At 33.3% G+C, this 24,877-nt stretch overlaps 1 protein-coding gene across 1 annotated transcript in view; it reads right to left on the bottom strand.

Moving 5' to 3' along the window:
• Positions 1-23,978: 23,978 nt before the first annotated feature.
• Positions 23,979-24,877, bottom strand: part of micall2b (mical-like 2b) — a 38,436-nt gene continuing 37,537 nt past the window's right edge. Inside the window, exon 18 of the mRNA XM_042716917.1 lies at positions 23,979-23,998. The gene's annotated coding sequence lies outside the window, so the exon portion shown is untranslated. The remainder of the gene's footprint in view (positions 23,999-24,877) is intronic.

Genomic DNA, 24,877 nt, shown 5'->3' with positions numbered 1-24,877 from the left:
TCATCATCAAAGACCAAAACACCTCCACTGTACTTGCTACATGCCAAAAATTGACATTTTTTTTAATAGACAATAGTAGATACAAAACTAAGTACTGCAGTCTGTTACAAAAAGAAAATGACAAAAAGAGGGACTTCTGAGAGATAATATTTTCATCAGTGAATATTTTTTTCTTCATTTATTTAAAAAATCAAATATAATGAGCCTGTAAGTGTGGCAAAACAAGATTCTTTCAAAGCTATTAAGATAAACGTCACTGAACACAATGCTATTTAGACTACTTCTCAGACTGCACCTGAGTCTACCTGCCAAAACAGTGCAGGCTTCACATGGAACGGGTTTGAAAACATACAAAGATTAAATGCTATTTGCGAGGTGTTTATGTGGATCATGTAAACAACTACACCTTGCAATATTCCAGCAGCCCCAGCCTCCTTCTCATTCTCCTCTCTCTCAGACTCCCTTCACTGCCTCTGTCAGATTGACATATTGGGTTAATAAGTGCCTCTCCCTAGCCTGAGCAAACTGATTAAATATTAATCCTGAAGTGGAGGTCAGAGAAAACTAACAAACAGCCGCTTGGATGCACACACGCTCAGACATGAACACACACACACATCTGCATTATCAGAAGTGTTTAAGCTGTCTAATTAATTTTTCTGCTCATATGGTGGCTTTAAATTGCACTGGCTTGTTCATGAACACATACACCAATAATCTCTCATATAGACACAAATACTCATGAGATCATATTAAAGCATGTTCAAAACAATCGCCCTAACAAAGACAGCCAGTACAGTTTGTGATCATAAAAGGTGTAAATAATTCTGACAACGGTATACTGAGTCAATTAGCATTCATTCATATAAGTGTTATATATATAGTTTTTTAAAAAGAAGTTAACAAAAGTGACAGTAAAGACTTACATTTCTATTTCAAATAAATTCTGTTCTTTTTATGCACCAAAGAATCCTGAAAAAAAGGTATTATTGTTTCCACAAAAATATTAAGCAGTATATATATTTTCAACACTGTCATAATAAAAGGAAATGTTTCTTGAGCAGCAAGCCAGGATATTAGAAAATGATTTATGAACGATCATGTGACACTGAAGACTGGAGTAATGATGCTCAATATTCAGCTTTGTCATCACATAAATTTATACAATTTTAAAATGTATTATTATTCATTATTTAAACTGTAATACAATTTAACAATCGTACTGTATTTCTGATCAAATATGTGCAGCTTGGTGAGCATAAGATATTATTTCATCCCTGTCAAAGTGAACACATCTCATTTTGTAACCTATGAAGGTCTTATAAGTCAATGAGAGTCAGACTCAAACAATTAAAACAACCGATTGAGTAACTTAGGTGGAGGAAAAGAAGAGGTTTAAACATCGGAAGCGTCATTCCCATTGGATGAAGAATTATGGCATAATGAGAAGTTCCACCTCTCCTCAACCATCCGACTGGATTTATAGCTTCACTTCTTCATGTCTTCTTGGAGTCATCTGCTCACACTTACTGTATATCATGAGCTGGGTGTTGGAGAGTTTTCACATATGGTATTATAATTATCTATTTAACAGGATCTATTATGATGGCAGTACAAAGGGGAATCGTTTTTTACAACCTGCCATCTGTGTCTGTGTGTGTCAGTGAGCAACAACTACTGGATCATTTGCTGAAGTCTGCATAAGATGTCATGAAAAATGAATTAGCATTTAATGCATGCTGTTAAATCATACACATTAGTCAGCCATGTCAACCATTGGTTGTTTCCTGTCAGTATACTACAGCATCAGGTTGTTTTTGGACCAAACCAAACAGACCAGTTCACAGTCAATGCAAGTACAACATTAAATAATTCAGCACAGAACATCTTTCTGCAGCCTAACAGTTTTTACAGCCTAATCTTTGAGTTGTATAAATAGTTCTGTATAATCTTGGTTCTGTATAAACAATCAATATTTTAAAAAAGAAAAATACCCAGGAGAGCATTTGCTGGATTCACAATTAGTGCACAGATCCTTTTAAATGGACAGTTCACTTCAAAAATTGTTGCTCCAAACCAGTATTTGCTTTTTATGGAAAACATAAGATGATATTTTGAGAAATGTTGCAGTGTTACAAAGGGAGTTGATGGTAACTAATACTATTTGCTTACCAAAGTTCTTAAAAATATCTTAATTTGGGTTTCACAGAAAAAAAAAAAAAAAAACTTTTAATAGAACAATTCACTCAAAAAATTAATTTTTGCTGAATTTTGCTAGAAATTTTGATATTCAAGATCTAAATGAGTTTGTTTCTTCTTGGGAGCAGATTTTGAGAAATTAAGCACTTGCTCACCAATAGATCCACTGCACTGAATGGGTGCCGTCAGAATGAGAGTCATTAGTGAACAAGTGGTGTAATGCTAAATTTCTCCAAAATCTACATCTTTGATGGTCTGAGGGTGAGCACATTTTTAGCAAATTTTCAGTTTTGGGTGAACTATTCCTTTAAGTTTCTCAAACCTCAAGTATACATGTTCTGTGAATCTCAGGACTGATTCATTAAAACAAACCCGTTCATGAGAGTCATTTATTCATGATTCGGACATCATGGCTCATGTTGCATGTAGATAGATAAAAACATGCTAACCCAGAGACAACATACAGAACTACCACATTTTGCTATAAGTTTGATTGCATAATTGCTGTTAATAGTGTTAATCGTCTGTTTGTTTACGTCTTTTATTGATTTTTCTGAACATTTCTACCGTATACACATAAACTGACAGTCACCACTGATAAGCTACTACTAAATATTGTAGAAACTTAATTTTCTGTAAAGTCGCTTTGCAATGATTTGTATCGTAAAAAGCGCTATACAAATAAACTTGAATTGAATAGATAAAAACATGCTATCTGATGAAAAGGCATACGTTTTCTTGACTATCACCAACATTGGGTACATTTTAAATGTGACTACTTTAGTGGCAGTCTGGAGCCCTGCACTGATATTACACACCTTTAATGTTATATCAATAACTTAATTAATCTCCAATGAACCATAAAGCCATTATCTCAAAAGCCCAATGAAGAGGTTTCATTGCTGATCTTAAGCTGCTTTATAAAATAGTTCAGCTAAAAAAATATCAGTTTCTCACTTGTTTTATGCCCTGTCTCTCCGTCTCTTTCCGGTTTTCACCTAAAGTACTAATGAACCTCAGTGAATGTGTTTAGCTTCCATTTCCCTTATGCATTCTTGCCCCGTCTTTCACACACTCTCTTGATAAGGCTCATGGGAACCTTTTCTTTTCAATCAAGAAAGAGCAACTATTTGTATGACCTATGAACTCTGCCAGAGAGCTGGACCCTGGACTCTTAACAAGATTATCAGAGCTGCGCGGCTGTGTGTTACAAGAATGGAACAAAAGAAAATCAGCCTTTCAGCAGAAAATAAAGACTCACCTTTTCTCAGTGTATCGCTCTCTCTTAGTCTAAATAAATGTATAATGTCTGGCAAATGAGCTTCTTACAGAGATAACTAACTGATGTTACCTTGTTCAAGTAATCTCGGCAAATATGTGTAGGTGCATAGAAAAAGGTGAAAACTAAATCACACACACACTTTTAACATATGCACATTGTAGCATAATCAAAATCTACTGTTAATTAAGTTTGTAAAGATAAATAAGCAATAAGGTGGTTGTTTAGAGCCCACACACATAAAAACTCTATCACGCAGAAGCATATGCAGAAAATATGGCTTTCCTCACCCTATACATGGCATGAAAGAAGACAAGTTAACTCCCACGGTGAGCGTGTCAGATAAATTTTCAAACTGCTGCCGCTGAAAAAACACCCTCTCAAATAATTAAAACCAATTCATGTCAATTAGTTCCACATGGAATGCAAATTAAAAGAGCATAATTAATCAGAGCTCTTCGTTAAAGGCGGGTGGAGTAATTAGCAGGGTTTAATTCCATCATTTTAATTGCATTTTTCTAATTGAAATTTCGTACACTTGTCTCACTTTCCGAGATGGCATTGTCTCAGCGAGGCGGAGGATTGTGTGTCTTTTGGTGAGAGATTCATTTGAACCGGTGATGTGTGTACTTAATTTGATGATTTCTTAATATATATTATTATCAAGTTTATGTCAAAGTGACAATAGGTGGAACATCCACTCAAAAGCCTTTCTCAGACATCTAAGTTTTATAGATTTGTGGTATAGTAGGGATCTAATTAAATGTCACTTAAATCTATATAAAGGGAATGATATATATATATATATATATATATATATATATATATATATATATATATATATATATATATATATATATATATAACCCAAACACAATGCTGCCATCTTAATGTAAAAAAGTATAAGCTGTAAGAAAAAAGAAAAAGTAAATGCAATAAGACGCCATGATGATGATAATGTGTGTGAGCTGTGAGGTCCATATCATGATGAAATATCCTGTACTTAATCTGACCTTGGCCACAAAACAGTACAGCATTGGTATCAGATAATAATACTGTGGTACACTGATATATAGTACTTTTTTGATTAACATAATATTATGGTATTTACAGTACATGGCACTCAAAGTACTTTAAGCAAAGTTATTATTGTTAACTAAAACCATTATTTGAAATAAAATAAAATAAAATAAAATAATTTATTTTAATCTATTGCCAAGGCAACATTTCTTATTTACATTGAGTAGAAGTTAAATACCTAAAATTGCTAACTGGAAATAAAATAAATACACACTTATAATAAACTAAAATAATAAAAATATATGTAACTTTAACAGTAATATTAAATTTAAAAAAAGAACAACATGGTACTTTTTAAGGAAGCAAGTACAAATTTAATGTTAAAATGAATACTATATTCACAGTACCATAGTACTTACATGTTACTCAAATGTATTTCAAGGTAATACAATGTCCAAAACCATTGTATTTTCAAGGTAAGTTTTCCAAAATAGGTTTTTAGCACATATTTAACAAAAAGTACAAGTTTTGGACATGGTACAATGGTACTATCATGGTATTTTGAGACTGTACCATGGTAGTATTTTTGGAAATACCATGTAAATACTATGCCACATGAATTCAATTACCATGGTATACTTCAAAGTATTATCATCTGATACCATGGTACAATGCTTATATGTTAGAGTGATAAAACCATGGTGTATATTATGGCATTTAAATGCCATGGTATTTTTACGGTACGCCAAGATATTTCCAAGAACACTAACAAAACATTGTCCAAAACATTGTACTTTTAGTAACTACTTGTAAGTGTACCATACTAATATAGTACATGTTTTTTAATAATGAAAGGACAAAACTCAAGGGCAAATCCAGATGTTAGATCTTCAAGTACACCAATACAGACAAATGTCTTAGCGACCGGATATTTTTCCTGACTTTTTGACTCCTCACTCTGTGATGCCATTGAAAGGTCAAAGGGTTGAATCTCTGGACGGAAGCAACCCGGGTGGGAATGAAGACTGTAGCGTCTCTCATCCCGTCAACCGTGCACGCATGCACACAAACTCACACAACCGCAAAGACCTGAAGCTGTAACCCCCTTTACTTGAAACACTAATTGTTTTTGGACAGGGTAACATGAGCGAGGGATGAACCTGAGAGAGGGATCATTCGGAAGAGGAAAAGAGGAGGACTGGACCACGGGGGCCAGAGACGTCTAATAAATTATACCTCCACTGGATAATACATTTTCACCTATGCGGAAGAGTGAGAGAGAGCCAAAAGCAGAAAGATACTTCAGGTGGTCCTCTGAAAACTCAAAGCCTCTTTTGTCATGCATGAAACTAAGGGAAAAAAACATCAAATAAACACATGCTGAAGAAGTTTCCTTCAACCCAAAGCAGCCTTGACCAGTATCAAAATCACCAAACAACTAAATAGGGCAAGTTTCACTTGATAAAATCAGTTAAAATGAACTAACAATGAAAAATACAACATTTATTAAGTTAGCTTTAACATTTACTAATACATTTTAAAATCTTTGTTAACATAGTTAAATCTAAATATATTATAAAAATACAACTGTTCACTGTTAATTTATGTCAGCTCAGGTCCATTAAATAATATTAACAGATGCAACTTTTGATTTTCTTCCTTTCTTTTTTACTTGAAAATAATTTTACTTAATGTTGAAATTAACTTTAACTGAGCTATATGAATTTTAGTTCATGATAACTAATTTTTGGAAGCATATTGTAAAGTGTTACTGAAAAATGTGTAAAATTATACATTTGAAAAACTTATTTGTCTTTTTGTTGTTGTTTTAAATTTATATATATATATTTTATATATTTATTAAAACTCCAAGGTGCAAAGTGGGGGTATTATCATTCAGTAAAAGTATATCTAAACTAAAACTACAACTAAAAACACTTTTTTAAATTGTTAATAAAGCTGAAATAAAACAAAATATATATTTTGAATGAAAAACTTTTTCAGTTAGCTGCCAACCCTAACCCTAACATTTCTAATATGTGTTTTACTGTTTAGTACAAGCTGAAGCACAAAAATTGCTAACTTGAAAAAAAAAAAAAAACATCAAAACTAAACCTATTTAAAAGTTACTTATTAAAACAAACATACAATGAGCAAATGCATTAAGTAATGTTTATATATAAGATATCTTTCATCTTTCATATCTTTCATCTTTCATCTTTCACAGCAGTTAGAGCAGCATGAACATTCTTCAAAATATCTCATTTTGCATTCCACCGAAGAATAAAAGTCTGATGGGTTTGGAACGACATGAGGGTGAGTAAGTGAAGAGAGAATTTTAATTTTTGGGTGAACTATCCTTTTAACTAGGGTTCTAGTTGAACACTCTTTCGACAAGGTAAATGAGCTTAATTGAATGCTTTACACCATTAAAACTGCCCCAACAGAGAGGACGCCAACCTGTGTGAGTGTGTTCCTACTGTAATGGCTTTTCAGTGTGTATATGAATGCAAACGACCCTCTTTTAAAAGCTTCCCCTCCCCACAAAACATCCATTAAGACATTTCATTTCACAGCCACGAAACGAGAGGGACTCCAATAAGTAACATATTAGACCACTTTAGCTGCATGGTCAAACCTGTTATGATGCAGAGAGTGGATTTCTTTGGATGTGCGCACAGGTTAAAGAATCATTTATATGCATAAAAACTCAACCTCTGCCACTAAATAACACTCTGGTTTAATTAGATTTGAAGGTCAGCGTGTGCTGATTGGAAAGAGCATGTTATATTATCATAAAAACCCTTGGAAAAGTGTCAACATATTCCGATTTGACAGACCCTTATGTTTAATTCAATTGAAAAAGTGTGCATTAGTGCAGGCAAACCTTTCAGCACATTTTTGCATGGTTTTGTCATGTAGTCTAAAAAACACACTTCATGTGGTAAAATCTAAATTAACTAGTTTTGTTGAAGACTAAATATTATTTAATATTACTGTATCAACAAGAGTGCATTATGTTAGATCATGTGTATTAAAAAGATGAAAGTTTTTACACTTTAGTTATTTGGTGAAACTGTTGGAGACAAGCACAATGTAATGAACTGAAAAGTTTGATTTTTAAATATTAAGTCTTATGTCTGCATTTAACAAATCAAAAATACTGTATTCTGTTACTGTATATATGTATATTTTAAAATGTAATTTATTCCTCTGATGGTAAAGTTTTCAGCATCATTACTCCAGTCTTCAGCGTCACATGATTTTGATTGTAAATAACTGAAAACAGTTATGCTGCTTAATATATTTTTGTGGAAACAGTGATAGCATTATAAATGTCTTTAATGTCACTTTTGATTAATTTAATCCACACTTGCTGAAAAAAGGTAACATTTTATCATTCTGTAAACAAACAGACTTCTTTGCAATGCAAACATCAGAACAGTTGAACATGTTATTCAAAACAGCAAAGACTTGAATTGAATTATTTTATAGCACTAATTGATTGCAACATTCTCTCTGTATCTGTATATTCTCTCTGTAATCTCTGTAGCCTTTAATGTTGCTTGATTGAATGTAGCCTTATTAAAAGTAAGCAAATTGACAGTATAGTTAACTAAATCTTTTGCATATAGTAGGTTCACACTAAAGGTTTTCTTAATGATTTGCTATGTAAATGTGTGGGAGAAATGGAGAAAACAGTTTCTACGCAGGGGTGTGTGTGTTTTCAGGGGGTTTAGGGGGTTAGAAGGTGTTTGAGGGGTGACAGCTTGTGCTTTGATCATTAGAGGAAGAGGAAGGGACGATTCTTCATGGATTACACGATCAAACGCAGTGAAATGCACACAGACAAACAAAAAAATGTACTCACTCTCACACACACAGAGCAACCGGAGATTTGCGAGTTCCACTCGACTGATAGTCTGACAGCTCTGACTAATCAATCACTCTCTCTTTTCCTCCATTCCCTGAATAAACGAAGGGAAAAAACACATGAGTGGAGCTCTCCCTCATTTCCAGTGAGTACATTTTCACATATTAAACATAGCCCTCCAGAATCAAGTAGAGCTTTATAATGTAAAATTATTATAAGGTGTTTAATATTGCCACAACTCAACAGACATGAGCTCATTATTATTTTCAGCTTTATCCAAATTCAACTGGTGAAGTTTCACTGGTTTCAGTAGAAGCAGTACTGAATTAGATTCATTGGTTGATCTCAGTTTTTTCGTGGTGTAAATAAATATATAGGCAAACAAGAAAGTAAAAAATAGCTAATATTTTCAAAATTACAGCATCAAGTTTAACTTTAACATTCTGTTCATACCTACAGTTAAGTTCAGCTAAGTTTCACTAACCAAGCAAGTTAATTGTACATGGTCGATTGCTTCTAAGATCAAAGTAGGCTAAATATGTCATATAAAATCCACCATATAACACTATACATAGAAATTGTACAATTTTAACACAGAATAATACAAAATTTGCATGCAGGATATTGTGCATGCACATTGTATGGTTCTCATGAAATAAAGTAAATGGTATTAAGTGGTACTCCAAAAATATCACAGTACTACCAAGGTACATTTTGGCACTTTTTTTCTTTTCTTTTTTTTTTAAGAGGAAGTTGTTTCTGCCACAGAATGAAAAAAAATTATTCTCAAAATTCTGACTTTTTTTCTGAGAATTCAAAGTCAATCTGTAATCAATTAAACCTCAGACTAAATACAAACTATGCACAATCAATGCATTAGTGTAAATGCTTACATAGTTGTAAATGTGTTGCAATGCGAGAGTGTGTGTGCTTCTCACTAAAGCATTCAGTGTGTTTTTCTCATTGTGAGCTGTAAACTCTCTCCACAGGAGTCTAACAACACCTCCCTGCGCCACTCAAAACACATACACACACACTCTTGTTCTCTTGAAACCTGTGGTAATTGACCTGAGTCATTTTTATCATGGACTGCACTAGTGTCTGGTAAAACCATTGATTTGGCAAATGAGGTCAAATCTGGTTCACACACAACTGCTGTTTACTTAAGACACAATATTGTCAGCAGACAACACTGCGTTTGCCCACAAGTGGCTGCCGGCTTGTTAGTGGACATGTCATTTGTAAGTCTAAATACCTGACAGCTTTAAATACTAATAATAACTAGCTACTCTAGAAAAAGTGAAAATGTGCAGTTGACACCTTAAGGAGCTATTTCTACTCAATGTGACCTCTAAAATTACTCTTTTGGTATCACATACATATGTTAGTGTAACAAAGTCAGGTTAATATATATACACATGACATACACATAAAGCACATTTATAGGCTACAATCCAAACCTTTTGAGGGAATAGGTAAAAAAAAAAAAAATTAAAAATACATTTAAATTTAAAACTGGATTTGATTTTGATTTGAAATGTAATATTACATTATTTACATTTTGGCAAAGTATTGTTTCCTCTGTCAAACTTGCATTTACAGTTAAGTGTTTCATATGACTAACTGTCCAATGAATCTGCTATTGAGTTCATGTTACAGTAGATGCCCTTTAAATAAAATGTTGCCTTTTACCTCACACTGAGATATTCAAGGTGTAATTTAATATCATCCATTCCTAAACTGGCACAGAGGCCCATCTCCATTAAAGTTTTAACACCTCTTATATGAGAGGAGCGAATATTAGTTTTTATTATTTGATTTCCCTGGTTTTCTAAATCTGTGTCCTTCTCTGATCAAATTGCCTTTGGCAAATGGAAAAACAATTCTTCATTTACCTTTGCTTATCTCTTTTTGTTCATTAACTCCAGTGAACTGCACTCTTTTTTTTGTCTGTTTAGATTTCTGTAAGATTAAATCACAGGCCACAGTTTGCTTTAAAATAGTTTGATGGAAGAATTTAATTAAGCAAGTCTATATTGCTTGTATATTCAATTAACATTAATTAGTCAATTAGCAATGTCTCATCCAAAGAAAGTAAATTTGATAGTCAATCTGTTTGTTAGGTCAGTTGGTGTTATATGAAAATTGGGTGATACAATGAAAATAAAATAGAAAAATGTTTTGTCAGGTCTCCTAAAATCTGCTTCATGTAGTTAAATATAAAATCTATTAATAAGACTGAATCTGCCTGAATACATTAGGTTACACGAATAAAATGGCTATACATCTATAGTAGATATTCAGTGAAATACAAAGGTTACACAAAGGTTTAAATGTTTCCACCCACTTCATTGTAGCTTCCTAACTAATTATTATTTACGTAAACACGTAACACATATTTACAGAGGTAAGTGGTACACGCTGTTATATTGTAACTTGGCATATAAATATAAACAATATATCATTTAAAATGTTAGAAGTGTTTCTAAAAGATTATTTACTGACAAAATAAATACATTTATTAAAATCCACCACACTAACAGTATGATCTATAAATAATGTCATTTGTAAGATGTAAGAATCATTTAATTGGACGCAAGATAAATAAGATTGAAAACACAAAGCATGGATTAATCAAACGTAAGTAAGTAAATGATTCGAAAGCATTCTAAAATCTGTTTGGAATCAGTAGACAATGACACTATAATTTTCTCCAGCCTCCCTTCTCATCTCACTCTCCCCAGCCACGTTAAAGTGGTGATTAGGTGTTAACTAATCTCCGCTGCCCAGGGTGCGAGCAGCTCCTCCCCCTCTTTCTCTCACAAAAAGCGAAAGAATAAAAAAAAATATATATATTTGTGCTTCAATTCAATATTTTTAAAATGCTTTTTATCTTTCATGAAATCATTAACGCTTGACATTTTTATTGAATTACTTCTGTACATATAGGCTGATGCAACCTAAATGTGCTAATTGTAAAATTATTCACTATTTTAATATAAAACACATCATACATCCTGAAGATAAAGGTGAGAAATAGAGGATGAGAGAACAGACTCTTGTTAGAGAGGGGGAAAAAACATTTATTTAAAGATTTTTTATCGCTCTAATAAATGGATTGGTTGTGCTTCTATAACTCAAGACACAAATGAGGTTGGCTTCCAGGGGACTGCTGGAGATCAGGTGTATTTAACCCCCTGTGCCTCCCTCTTGCGTGCTCTCCTTTTCTTGCTCTCATTAGAACTGTCAGTTTCTTAGGAAATCCCCTAAAAGCAATAACTCAACGATATGATGACCTAGGATGTGTTTTTTTTCCAAACAAATACTAAATTTATGGCTATTGCATTGGTTATGATAACACAACCCTGCCCTCATCTTTTTCTTGCCGTCCTTCAGCCCATCCCCCTTGAGAAACCTCCGCTGAAGTCTCGTCCTTCCTTTCTTTTCCTCCCCCTCACCTCCACCACTTCCCCTTCATTTCAGTAAAATAGATTTTTCAATTATGCGTAGAGTGGAGGGAAACGTCTCACATCTCAGGGCTTGACCCCATTTGGGTGCGGAATTTTTCTTGGGCAAATTGACACACTTAACTCCTACTCTTACAATAATCGGCCCAGATGAAGGCCTCTCATCATAAAACCAGACGTCTTATGCTCAGGCAATCAATGAGCCAACAAATACTGTAATTGAACATGGAGGCATTACACTCGTTCGTGTTTAAATGAAGTTTGTGGTACTTTACTGTAGATTTACCGCAGATCGCTTCTAAATCAGATTTCAAAGTCTCCACTGGGTTTCCTTCCCTGGGCAAGGAATGAGTATCTTTCATATGCACTAATATAAAATGATGCATGAAAAATAAAATAAAAATAAAATAGATTTTATATTTTATAAAGGAAATGTGATCATTGCTGCAGTGTTCTTGGTTGTGAGGGCGATGCTATGCTGTTGCTTACAGCTATGGTAAAATTGCATTAAAAAAATAAAAATAAAAACTGAAATGATACATTTTTATATATTAAACTTAATTTTTATGATCCCCAAACTAGGCTAAAATTAAATAAAAATGGCCACAAATTTATTAACCATAAAGCATAAAAAATGTCACTAAATAGAAATAACGTTTCAGTCTTTCTACTTCAAAATTTTATGTTTAATTGTACTACTTGCAGTTTCTTTTTATTTTTTTGTTAAATTTAAAATAGGTTTATGTTTTATTTTTTTTATTACATGCCATTTTCTGTTTTATTTATGATTTAATATAATAATAATAATATAAAAAAAAACCTAGAAAAAAAAACTAAAAAAAAAAAAAAAAATCTAACAAAATAAATAAATAAAAAAACAAATTTTAACCTCTTAACTGTCATCCCCATTTTTGAAAACAGGCATAAACCTGCACTATCCAAACTTAAACTGTTATAATTCATGAACGAATACATTTTGAAATATGATTTTGAAGTACCATTTCCATGGTAATGCAACATCTGATTTTAAAATGGTTTTCACAGGTTGAATTTTGTGGTTTTAAACTTTCAACTGATATATAATTTATGATGATTCCTAAAAAGTGGTAGGTAAAAAGGCAACGAAAAAAGACTTTTTGTGACAAAGGTCAGAACTCCTGCTATGATGTAGATTTTTGAGGTGCACTCCTGACATAAATGAATCTATTACTGTTCCTACATAATTTGTAACAAAAAAACAGTGGTTAAATATATATTTAGGATTTGTCATGCATAGATTAGGATTTCATTGTAATGAAAACTTAGGCGTTCCTCTGAGGGGACAGGTGACAGTTTAGAGGTTAAAATAAACTTTTAACCTATAGTAGGCCTAACCCTAATAATATAATTCCTCATTTGCATTTTTTTTATGCGTATGCTTATGCTGCTGGACATTTTAAGTTAACTTGATCACTTGCTTAAATCACTGTTAGCATCCCTGTAGAAAGCACTGCTAAAAAAATTAAATACAATTAATGTGAATCTAATAACAGCATTCACACAATGGCAAAAACACAATCACTGCTGTACAGTAAAGGAGATATAAAGGTATAGTTTGTTGTCTGCAATTCCTGATCAGTGATTCAATGCCCCAGGTTATTAAAGTCAGCTTAGGGGATGTGTGTGTGTGATTGTGTGTGTGTGAGGGCTAAAGGGGAATTGATAGCCTCCGGGCATGTTTAACATGCTCTAACAGAGACCAGAGATACAGCAAAACGCGAGTCAGATGAACACACAAACTCACACACAAAGGGTGAAGCAGGCCAATGGTCGGACTCTCGTTCTCTGCCCCTCACCCCTCTCTCTCCCCCTCCCTCTCTCTCTCTTTCAGAGTGAGAGCAGCTTGAGACTGGGCGGATAGTAATTATGGGGGAGTCACGGTTCACGCGGTCCACACCCCTCCCATTGTCTCCAAGTGTGTGCGTGTGTGTGTGGAGTACATTGAGAGAAAGTGCGTGGTGGGTAACATGCTGTAAGGGCGTGCTGACAGCAGCATCTGGACACCGGTGGGTGTTGAAAAAGCTCTCGCACGCGCTCACACGGGGCTGCAGAGCGGAGAGGTTCATGCCATCTTGTGGTCATTCCTGTTACGCAGACCGTTACATTTCTACATCACATACTGTATGTCTTTATATACTGTATAAAATATTAAAGATACTTTTTAAATAATTGTATAAAATGTATGTATTGTAAATGTATGTACATCATAAATGTCTTTATATACTGTAAAAAAATTAAATAATGTTATAAAATGTACAGACTTCTATCTTAATATACCGGATAAAGTATTAAGGATCCCTTTTAAAATATTTTTTAAAAATTAATAGATTTCCACATCACATACTATATGTCTATTTATAATGTATAAAATATATATTTTAAATAATTTGAAAAATTTATAGACTTCTACATCAGGTCTTAATATACTGGATAACATATTAAAGATCTCTTTTCAAATAATTATATAAAATTCATATATTTCTTTATCACACATTGTATGTCTTTATATGCTGTATAATTTATTAACGATAATTTTAAATAATTTTATAAAATGCATATATTTCTACATCTCCTATGCCTTAATATACTGGATAAAACATATAAGGGACATTTTATAAAATATATAAAAAAATTGTTTTCTACCATACAAAACAATACCACAGTTGAGTCAAGCAGGGAATTTGAAGTAATAACTTGCATGTAGATTTAATGATGTTATATTAATGATTTTTTTTAATGCTTTATTAAATTACAACACAAGTATATTTAGTTTTTAAAAGTTACAGAGTTAAAAATGTACGAATAACTGAAAAACTGGGAGGGTGAATTGTAAAAACAGTCCAAATGCAATTCACTTTTAGGCATTTACATCAAGAAATTCTGCAGTTTTCCAAGTTTTAAGTTCTACCGCAGAAAAATGACAGAATTAGGGCTTAATTATAGTGGAACATGCTATTTTGGAGACATAATGTCAATATGCTTCATTTGGCTTCGAGTTTAATCCATAAATAATGCAAATTTCCATAACTGTTTCAGGGCCAACACTGCGGAGAAAATGTTGGAGAAAAACAGTACAATCCAGAACTGTAAAAGAGAAAAAAATATGTATGAAGCAACACAGAACAATTCAACAAACTAAAAGATTATCAACTAGACTTCTGCTTCTGCTTTTTTCATTTTGTCTCACATTTAATGAACATCCAAAGGTGTAAATATTACTGCAGATTGTGTTAGTTTGCAATGTAGGCTCCGACAAAGTAATCCAGTAAAAAAAAAAAAAAAAAGAAAGAAACTCTCAAATTGCAAACACACAAACACGTATGAGAGTACAAATTGCTAGAAAGTGCAATTAGTACCATCCAAAACATTGCATACAGTGTGAACCTCATCATGAGGGAAGCTTCTTTTTCTTCATAATACACAGAACTAATGCACTCCAGCACATGAAGCTGATCATTCAGTTCCATGTTAAACTCAGTTTGTGCTCAGCAGAGGAAAGAAGAACTGGATTAACAAATGTAATAACGTCTATTGCACTCTCCTATTATAACCAGATCTTCTTTTGTATATGAATTAAAGACAAATGATCAGAGGAAACCAAACTTTTGTAGGCACTGAATTTAATCAGGTCTTTATACATCTTGTCTCCATGTTAACTGTTATAATCTTTTTCAGACATTACATGCCGTTCTTTTTCCCCACTAAAGGTCCAGAGTTTACTTTTTTTTTCTTTCAACCTTTGGAATTTTTACCTCCCATCAGAAACCAAACTAACCAAAACCAGTTTTGTGCTCCAGCTTTGTTTGTCCAGCTGGCTTCGGCGTACATATGCTTGGTTTGCTCTTAATGTGACACACTGTTATTTTAATTTATTTAAGCTGTTTTCCAGTCTCATTTCCAATTTATCTCAACAAAGCAGCCCTGGTTTTAAATTTATGAGTAATAAAAATAATTTCAGTGAATATTTTTTAAATATTTAAACATTTATATGTAATATATATATATATATATATATATATATATATATATATATATATATATAAATTGATTTAAATAAAATTGATTTATAATAATAATAATAATAATAATATTCAAAATTAGATTATATTGTTATGGATATGTTCAGTATATTAAACTGTTGAAATTGCATACCAGCTGCCCATTTAAAAAAAAAAAAAAACATAATGAAGCATTGCAGTGACATTTGTGTAACACAGCCACCCTGAAATGAAGGATCTACAACCTCTTTGAAGAACTATGACAACATCAGCACCATCATCAGTAATATGGCGACCAATGGCATTGTAATGTAGCATGACAAATGAGTGTGATAGTATAACACACACTACTGTCAGTGAGAGTTAATATGAGATTGTCTGACAATGCCTGCAGCAGTGAATGAGCATATTAGGAGATGTAATTAACCATGAGACGGTGCGGTGCACAACTGGAAGCACAGAGACAGATGGGCAGAGAGTTCATTTGTAATAAATAAAGATGGCGAGCAGAGCTAAAGACAATGAGATGCAAGAAAAAAAAGATGGAGGAAAGAGAAAGAAACAAATAAGAGAAAAGAGAAATGAGAGAGATAGAGAGAGAGAGAGAGAGATAGAAGGAGAGAGAGGGAGGCACCAGCCAACACTTAATTAGCTGTCATCAGCTCAGCACCACAGAGAAAAGAGAGTGACTAATAATTAATGATAAAAATGAGAAGGGGAAAGGGAGAGAAACACACAAAAGAAGGGGGAGAGGGGTTAAAGAGTAGAGGAGAGATGGGGGGAGAGAGAAAGTGAGAGTAAGAAAGGGAGAACTGATTTGAAACGAGAACTAGCAAAGCCCTGGGGTCATTAAAGTCAATGAGACAAGCGTGCGTGTGAGAAATGAGAGACTGAGCCTTTAAAAATCAAACGGTAGGTAATTGCCTGGCTTAACCTAGCCTGAAGCTCCAGGCCATATGATGTCATAAAGAGAAATGAAGGAGAGCGGCGCAGGAACCAATCCTGAAGGGCCCCAAATTTGTTAAGTCATCTACACAAACACAAAATATTAGTCTGCAAAATCATACTTTTTTTTTTTATTGGCCATTGTCATAATTAACAAGAAAAAAATTAAAATGAGAACAAATTATTATCATTAAAATAAGGATAAAAAGTATTTTCCTATTTCTATACATTATTTTGGAATTTTGAATATAATTTAAATGATTTTTAAATAGAATTTTTGATGGAATTTCAAATAATTCAAATCATATTCAAATGTGCAGTTCTGCAGTTTCAAAACATTTTTTTAATCCAAATTCTACATATTTTTTTCTAACTATTTAACTATACATATTTTTATATTTCGGTTACATATAAAGTTTCAATTAAGCATAGTTTTAATAGTTTTTACAAAATAACAGGAAGTAATTTCATAGTTTTGAAAAAAATACTCGTGTACATCATAGATGATCTGATTTGAAAATACAACAAAACAAAAAATTATTTAAATTAAAAAGATTTAGTTTTAATTTAATACAGTTTTAATTGTTTTTCAAAAACAAAGTATTTTGTTGTTGGGAAAAACAAACAAACAAATAATGCTTGTATGTCTTTGCAATCTATTACAGTTTTAATCTGCTCAATACTGTTATTTTCCACTATAAATATATTATTCACAAATGCAGCGATTGTGACTAGAGTGACTAGTTAATTGTTTTGCCGTGTAATTCCTTTAATTAGCTACAGTATGTTTGCAGCATGCCAAAGGGTATAATGAGAAAAACATGACATGTTATGCATGAGGAAAAGATACACAGGATTTGACTATCCTACAGAGGAGAGACTGAAAGACCCTGTTTATTTAGCCGTATGTGTGTGTGTGCCTGTGAAGGAGAATATTGTAAAATCAATGTGTTTGTCTATGGATGCAAGGCTAATTGGAGGTGTGTGGACTGCACTGAAGCGCATATGCCACACAGAGCGGTGCTGAGCCAATAACTCAGCAGGAAATGGTACTGACAGATGAGCACAGAGAGAGAGAGAAAGAAAGAGAGACAAAAAGAGATTGAAACATCATAACCTTGTATTTTAGATGCACTACATCTATTTTAGGATATAGACATTTACTTAATGAGTTACAAGGTTAGTTATAACTTTGATACCAATAACAGAATTGCAGTTTGGTGATTTGTCTAGAATGCATGACTCCAAGTTGTACTTCATGATCTAAAAATATGCTACCTTGAAGAAAGCTTTGTGGTTTTTAGGCCATATATTTGCTACAGAGTACTGCTAAAAGCTGGCAAAATAAACTTTTTGCAGATATGGACATTACAAATGTAGTCTTTCTCTTCTGGGACTGTGAAGCAAAACTAGTAAGGATCTTGTAGTGGCTCAAAAATGAATTGTCTGTCCAACAACACACTCTAGAATGTTAGTTTTTAGTTTATATATTATATAATTTCATAAAACCTCATGGTCTCAGCTACATCTTCCAGTTCACTTCAGCTTTTCTCACAAAGAAGGCAATACAGTAGGCCTACTACAGTATCAGATGCCAATACCAAGACAAATGGCCCAAAACATTGTATTACCGTCCACGATACATGTACATTTGTTTGAAAATGTCTTTACCTGTAGTAGAATGTTTCAGAAGCTGCACACACCGTTGTTAAAACTAACAGACAATTTCTTCATCGCTGATGTAGGACGCGTTTGCAGATTTGTTTCAGTGAACTGTAGGTAAATATCCACTTCATCCAGCGCTCTTTTGATTTTTTTGTGCTGTGTGCACTACAATGTGAGTTTGAGTCAAAAACAGTTCCAAATGATTCACTGCGCGAACGATTCAGACAATTACTAACTGTATGCAGAGTGGGAAAAAACACTGGGCTGATTCTTAAAGGAATATTTTTGGTCAAATGTGTCAGTAAAATGTGCTTGTTTAAAGTCTTTGCTGCATGCTGCTACCTACTGACAAATTCAATAAATAAACAAACAAACAAAAAATCCAGATTTGAACCCAAGTACCAGCATACTTGCCTGCTTTACAATGACTGAATTAATAATTTAATTACTCACTCACTTGTTTAGTTCATGAAAGATTCAGTGTTTTGAACAAATCGGTTGAATGAATGATTCCAAGACTCACTTCTGAAGACAGCCACCTACTGGTGAAACTATATAACCTGCAATGTTACAATTTATTCCTCACTGCTAATGCACAAATTGTCAGTCTGTCCAGAATGTGATAACAAATCAGTGAAAAAAAACATAGTAACTAAATTAATATAGTTTATTATTACTGTGCGAATACTTCTAAAGTTCAAAGGTAAAAGGTAGACAATAGAACACCAAAGACTGCCACTTGTGCCTTATCAAAAAATAGTTGCACATCAATGCCCCTACCTTTGGGTATCAAATTATCCCAATTAATGAATGTGAATGAACCCCAAAAATTCAGACTGCAGTGTTTATGTGTATACCACAGAGTCCCATCAGTGTGACTGTGAATGAACTCATCTTTTAACAAATTTACAGAAGATATCTGCACTGCCAGAATAACTCAGCGTGACATGGTACACTCATCTGTGAGAATGGACGATCTGCTGATTTTAAATCGTGGGTAAAAGCACGTAGAGTAATAGAACAGACATGCTAGAGGATTCCGGTCTGCATTTTGGCATTAGCCATCAGTGGTTCATTTGGGTTGGCATGAATCTAACAGGGATATTTCAGTCTGAGGTCTCCCCACACATCCATCTCTATTTCTCGCTCTCTCTCTTTCTGGCCAGTGTTTATTTTCATTTGGCTTTCCACTATGCAATATGGAAATCAGACAAAATTAGCAACACTGGAAACCCACAACTTGTGATGTATGCGTTTTTAGTGAAGCATGAGTGATTGGACTTATTTTTACAAAAAGTTGTCTATATTTTAAATGTAGCAGATAATACACTTGAAAACTGTAAAGGATCATATGCTAATATATCACAAAGCCAGTGTCACATACATACAAAAAATGCTTGCAAAGTGAAATTCCAATTCCAAACAGAAGGCGCTCTGATATGACTGATGATATGGTTTTATGGTCACTTTAGGAGTATTTTTTTTTTTTAATTGCTTATGGTTTTGAGGGGTTTGCACCCAAGTGTTTCAATTATGTGGTGTCTATTCAGCAATAAAATGAATGTAAGGATGAGTGTTTTAGACAAAACACTGATGTGGTATTCTCTAATGATCATGCTTCCCATAAGCACACCTCTAGACATCACAATCTGCCGTGACCCCAGTGCCGCTACCATGGAAGCCGTGTGTGGTAACATTATTACCCATGGGCCTTTGAGTCAAAGGTTCGCTAGTGGGATTTAGAGCAATCTCACAAAACAGCTCATGCACAAATGCAAAACAAAAACGGCAGCGCTTTGCTTGTCACATACACACAAGCAAATAAAAAATATGAACATAAATGAAACATGTATATAGTTTAATCCCATTCAAAGTCTTATTTTGCTGCACATTATTCACATACATTATTCAAAACAGACATGAAAAGGTTTAATATGCAAAATAAGCGAAGACAAATAATTTTGCAATATATTTTTCAGTATTGCTTCATTTAATAATTCATGGCTACACTTTAGTCAAATAATTTGAATGGTTTTAAATATTTTCAATTTACTAACATTTATGATTTATATTAAGACCTAGATAATTTTGCGTGGATATAAAATTCATTGTGCCATAGTGCATTTATAAATTTACATGAACAATACATAAATTATTTTAAAATTTCTATATTTTTACTGTATTTTTCATCAAATAAATGCAGTCTTGGTGTGCATATAAGACTCCATTCAAAATATTAAAAAATCTTACCAACCCAAACTTTTGAGTGGAAGTGTATATGGTTGCGTGACAGAAATTACACAAAGTTGGCTGGATTAAGTTGGTGACATATCCAACCATGATGTTTCAGGCATTACAGCTCACTTATGAAAAATGGAATGGAAAGGGAATATGCATCAAGCCCTGTGTTCACAATAAATTATGTACACCTATTACATCTCATATCAGACAGCTAAGAAGTAAACAGAGAGAATAAGAAGTTTATAAATACCTTAGAACAGTTTTTAAAAGTAATCTTATACATTAACTATAAAATAATAATTTAAGATTGTTTATATATCAAACACTTTCTTTGCTGTTGCTTTTAATGGCTGCACACATATGTTATTTAGTTCAATTATTTCTGAAAAAAAAAAAAAACAATCAAGAAGTGCCATAAAAGTGCTCAAAGACAGATCAAGTCTCTATTTCCTTGGAGAAATTCTAATCATAAAAACATTTACAGGTACCTCCAGATACAGCGGTGAGCAGAGTTTGTTAGATTTGTTGCTGTTTGTATCCAGGCACCCAAACAAGCTCATTAGTCTAAAGGGTTTTCTGAGTCTCAGAGCGCCGTTTTGGACTTAAAATCCTCTCTGTGGATCAGACCTGTATTTTAAACCACATTTAATTGCTTAATACCTGGGAAAAGAAATTATTCAAATTGCCAATGTTTTCTTTGCACATCATTTGCGTCCCTCTGAGTATTTGTTACCACTCCAAGTTGACTTCATCGTATGATTGTTTTTATGGCATTTGATTGCAGTTACTGCTGTTTTTAGTGTGTGAATAAAACCATATCTGTGTATCGACTTACTAGTGTAAAGGTGCAGTCATATAAGCAAAATTAACAAAATTTCACATTCAAAAAAGTCCTATTGTAAATAGTGTAGCGATACACGAAGCACAGAAGTCGCTTTTAAACCAAGCAGCTTTCTGTTGGTCAGCACAGCAAATTAGCCTATTTAAAACTCGGAAATCTTGGCAATTTTATCTTCATATGATTTTTATATTTCATTTTTTTTCTTGTATTATTCTATTTCTAGGTTACACTGCTAAGAACCAGTATAAACTTGAGAAGAACAGACTTCTAACTTCAATTTCAGCACTGGTATACAATTTGCTTAAAGGTTATTAAATGAAAAAATGGATCTGAAAAGAGAGGAAAAAAAAGCAAAGATCTAGCGGTATTTGATTGCAGATGCTACTTGGTTTGATACTTTAATGTAACTTATCCAAATACTTAAATATTAGACATAAGTTTTTGTTCCTGTTTCATTACTTAAATCCTCTCAGTGTTGTGTTTCTGGAATAATTTTGACCCTCTTGTGAGGTAACTGGTTACTTTTTATCTAATAACAACTGAGATCCTGACATTAATAACGGCCACAAAGTACAGAGATTTGGAATTAGATAATTGGAGTTAAATGTGAAACACTCTTTAACCAGATACTGTATGTCTTGGCTTTTTATTCATCTCCTCATTATTGATGCTTAAAGGGACATAACCACGACCGGCCTCTAATGAAACAGAGGGAGAAAATATGGAACACAAATCAGATCAGTGAGCATCAAAGTGGGAATTTCCAAACCCGTCACGACATTTGCTTGGATAAGGCAGAGAGACAGACAGAGATGTTGATTCAGTGTATGTCTGATTTAATTGCTGCCATATGCAGCTTTAACAGGAGCTTCTCTCCAATAATGAGACCCAAGAGGGAGAGGGGTTAATTACTACAGCTGCAGTGTGCGAGAGACAACGAGAGAGCGAGAGTGAGTGAAAGAGAGAGAGAAAGATGTTCCCCGGAGTCTTCATGTCTCTCTGAAGGAGATGTTTAATGAAGTGCTAAACATACTCTAATAAGCTTTATTTACAACTTTGAAAAACATTTTACTGCCAAATTAAGTCATTCAAGATTTTATTATGAAAGTCAGAAGTATGCAAAGTAAAGTCTAGCCTAGTGGGCATATAAATATTCAAAAAATGACCTATATAAGTATAATGTTGTGTTCAAATATGGAAGAAAGTCAAAAATTTAAAAAGAGTGATGAAAACTTACTTTGTGGAGTCTAAACATATACTGGCACAATAAGCTTGGGTGGTATTTTGTCAATTTACACATTTTACTCTGTGTTCAACACACCCAATTTACATAATTTACACATCTCGGCCCAAATATGTTTGATAAAACATTTGGAAAGTTGATTAGCAGTTTTTTATTGCATGTTTAAAAACAATTTGGCACCTATTAGTCAAAGCTTTGTTTTTCATGATTCAGACAGATGTTTGAGAAACGCACGGTGTTGAAAATCCCGTCTTGCAGAAAAAAAAGCAAACAGCTAAAGCTGGTAAGAGTGAGAGCTGAGAATGAGATGAGGTGAATGTGAGAACACATCCACGAATCGCACAAGACATTAATCAAGTCTATTAATGTCTTATCAGGATGATGTCATTATCGTGCTAATATCAAATTATATGATAGATGACACAGAGCCAAATTATGCCATTATCACACAAAGCAATTAACAGATGATATTTACACAATATGCATAAATAAATCAGATAATTACAAAAAATCTATGAATTATAGTAACAGGAGAGAAAAAAGCAGATCTCCAATGTTTTTCCTAGATAGCAATGAATGCAGACAAACAGACCTTTTTTATGGCTAAAAACATACTCTAAACAAGCACATATTGGAAATGTTTCTTGCTAGTCAAGATTGATTCTGCATATTCATCTGCATTTGTGTACTTGAGTTAACCTACAAAAGAGCTAAAAGTGCTACTTTTGTTACTTAAATATTATATTCACACATATCAGGATTATTACAGTTAACTAAAAGTGAAACTATGAAATGTTTGTTACTTGAAATAAAACGGATGTTAACAAAAATAAAATATGAAAGAAAAAAAAAAGAAATTCAGCTAAGGCAATATTTCTCTTTTTTGTTTAACTTGATGTACTAACACTTAAAAATTAATAATATATATAATATACATATACATAAAAATTATAACAACAACAAAAAACTGAACAGTCTCACTAAATTTTTAATTAAAATAAAAATGGAAAATGCCAATAAAACTAATTTATAATAATAATAAATTCAAAAACAGAATCTCAATGATGCTAAAACAAACCTACATCTACACACACACACACACACACACACACACACACACACACACACACACACACACACACACACACACACACACACACACACACACACACACACACACACACACAAACCAGAAGTCTGGATCAATTATATGTTCTTATGATTTTAATGTTTAATGTTTTAAACAAGCCTCTTATTCTCACCAAGTCTGCATTTTATTTGATAAGAAATACAGTAAAAACAGTTATAATAGGATATATAATTATAATTCACAATAACTTTTCTGTAATTTATATATCTGTTACTTTTCTGTACTTCTGTTATTTATATGTCACAATAACCTTCAGAAATCATTTTAATATGCTGATTTGCCTCTAAAGAAGCATTTCTTCTTCTTGTCAATGAAGAAAACACTTTGCCGCTTAATATTTTGGTGAAAACAGTGAAACCATTTTTTCAAGATTCTTTATTAAATCACCTTTTTTTTCCTTAAAGGAATATCTGCAGAAACAGAGAGTTGATACTCCAATGAAACATATCTCAACACTGAGTCTCCTGAGCTATGAAAGACCCACCTCTGACTTGGACCAATACAGTTTTTTCTTAAAACACTGAAAACACAGCTGCACCCAGTAAGATTTTGGCACTCACACACACAGGGCAGAACGGTATCACAGTCACACTGAACAGGGACACGAGTAGCTATAGTGATGTGCACTGATATCGCCATGGTGACATCCTGCTATCACTATGGCAGATACCCACGGCGCCAGAGAGCGGCAGATACACACACACATACACATACACTCGCTTCCTACAGATGCTTCTCTGTGAGTGACACCTGTTCCCCGAGTGTGTGAGCTTCCTGCCAGTACAGGAAGTTAATCCACTTTGACATTGCTCTCGGTGTGTGTAGTGAAGCAAATGTCCACCAATAACAAACTGATGTGTATACAGTGAAAAAAATCTAATTACCTACTAAACAAATAGACATGAATTATTGTTAT

The sequence above is a fragment of the Cyprinus carpio genome, chromosome B1 (assembly GCF_018340385.1).
Source record: "Cyprinus carpio isolate SPL01 chromosome B1, ASM1834038v1, whole genome shotgun sequence".
Taxonomy (NCBI): domain Eukaryota; kingdom Metazoa; phylum Chordata; class Actinopteri; order Cypriniformes; family Cyprinidae; genus Cyprinus; species Cyprinus carpio.
The sequence above is the reverse complement of the archived record's forward strand: the minus strand, read 5'-3'. Positions and strand labels throughout refer to the sequence as shown.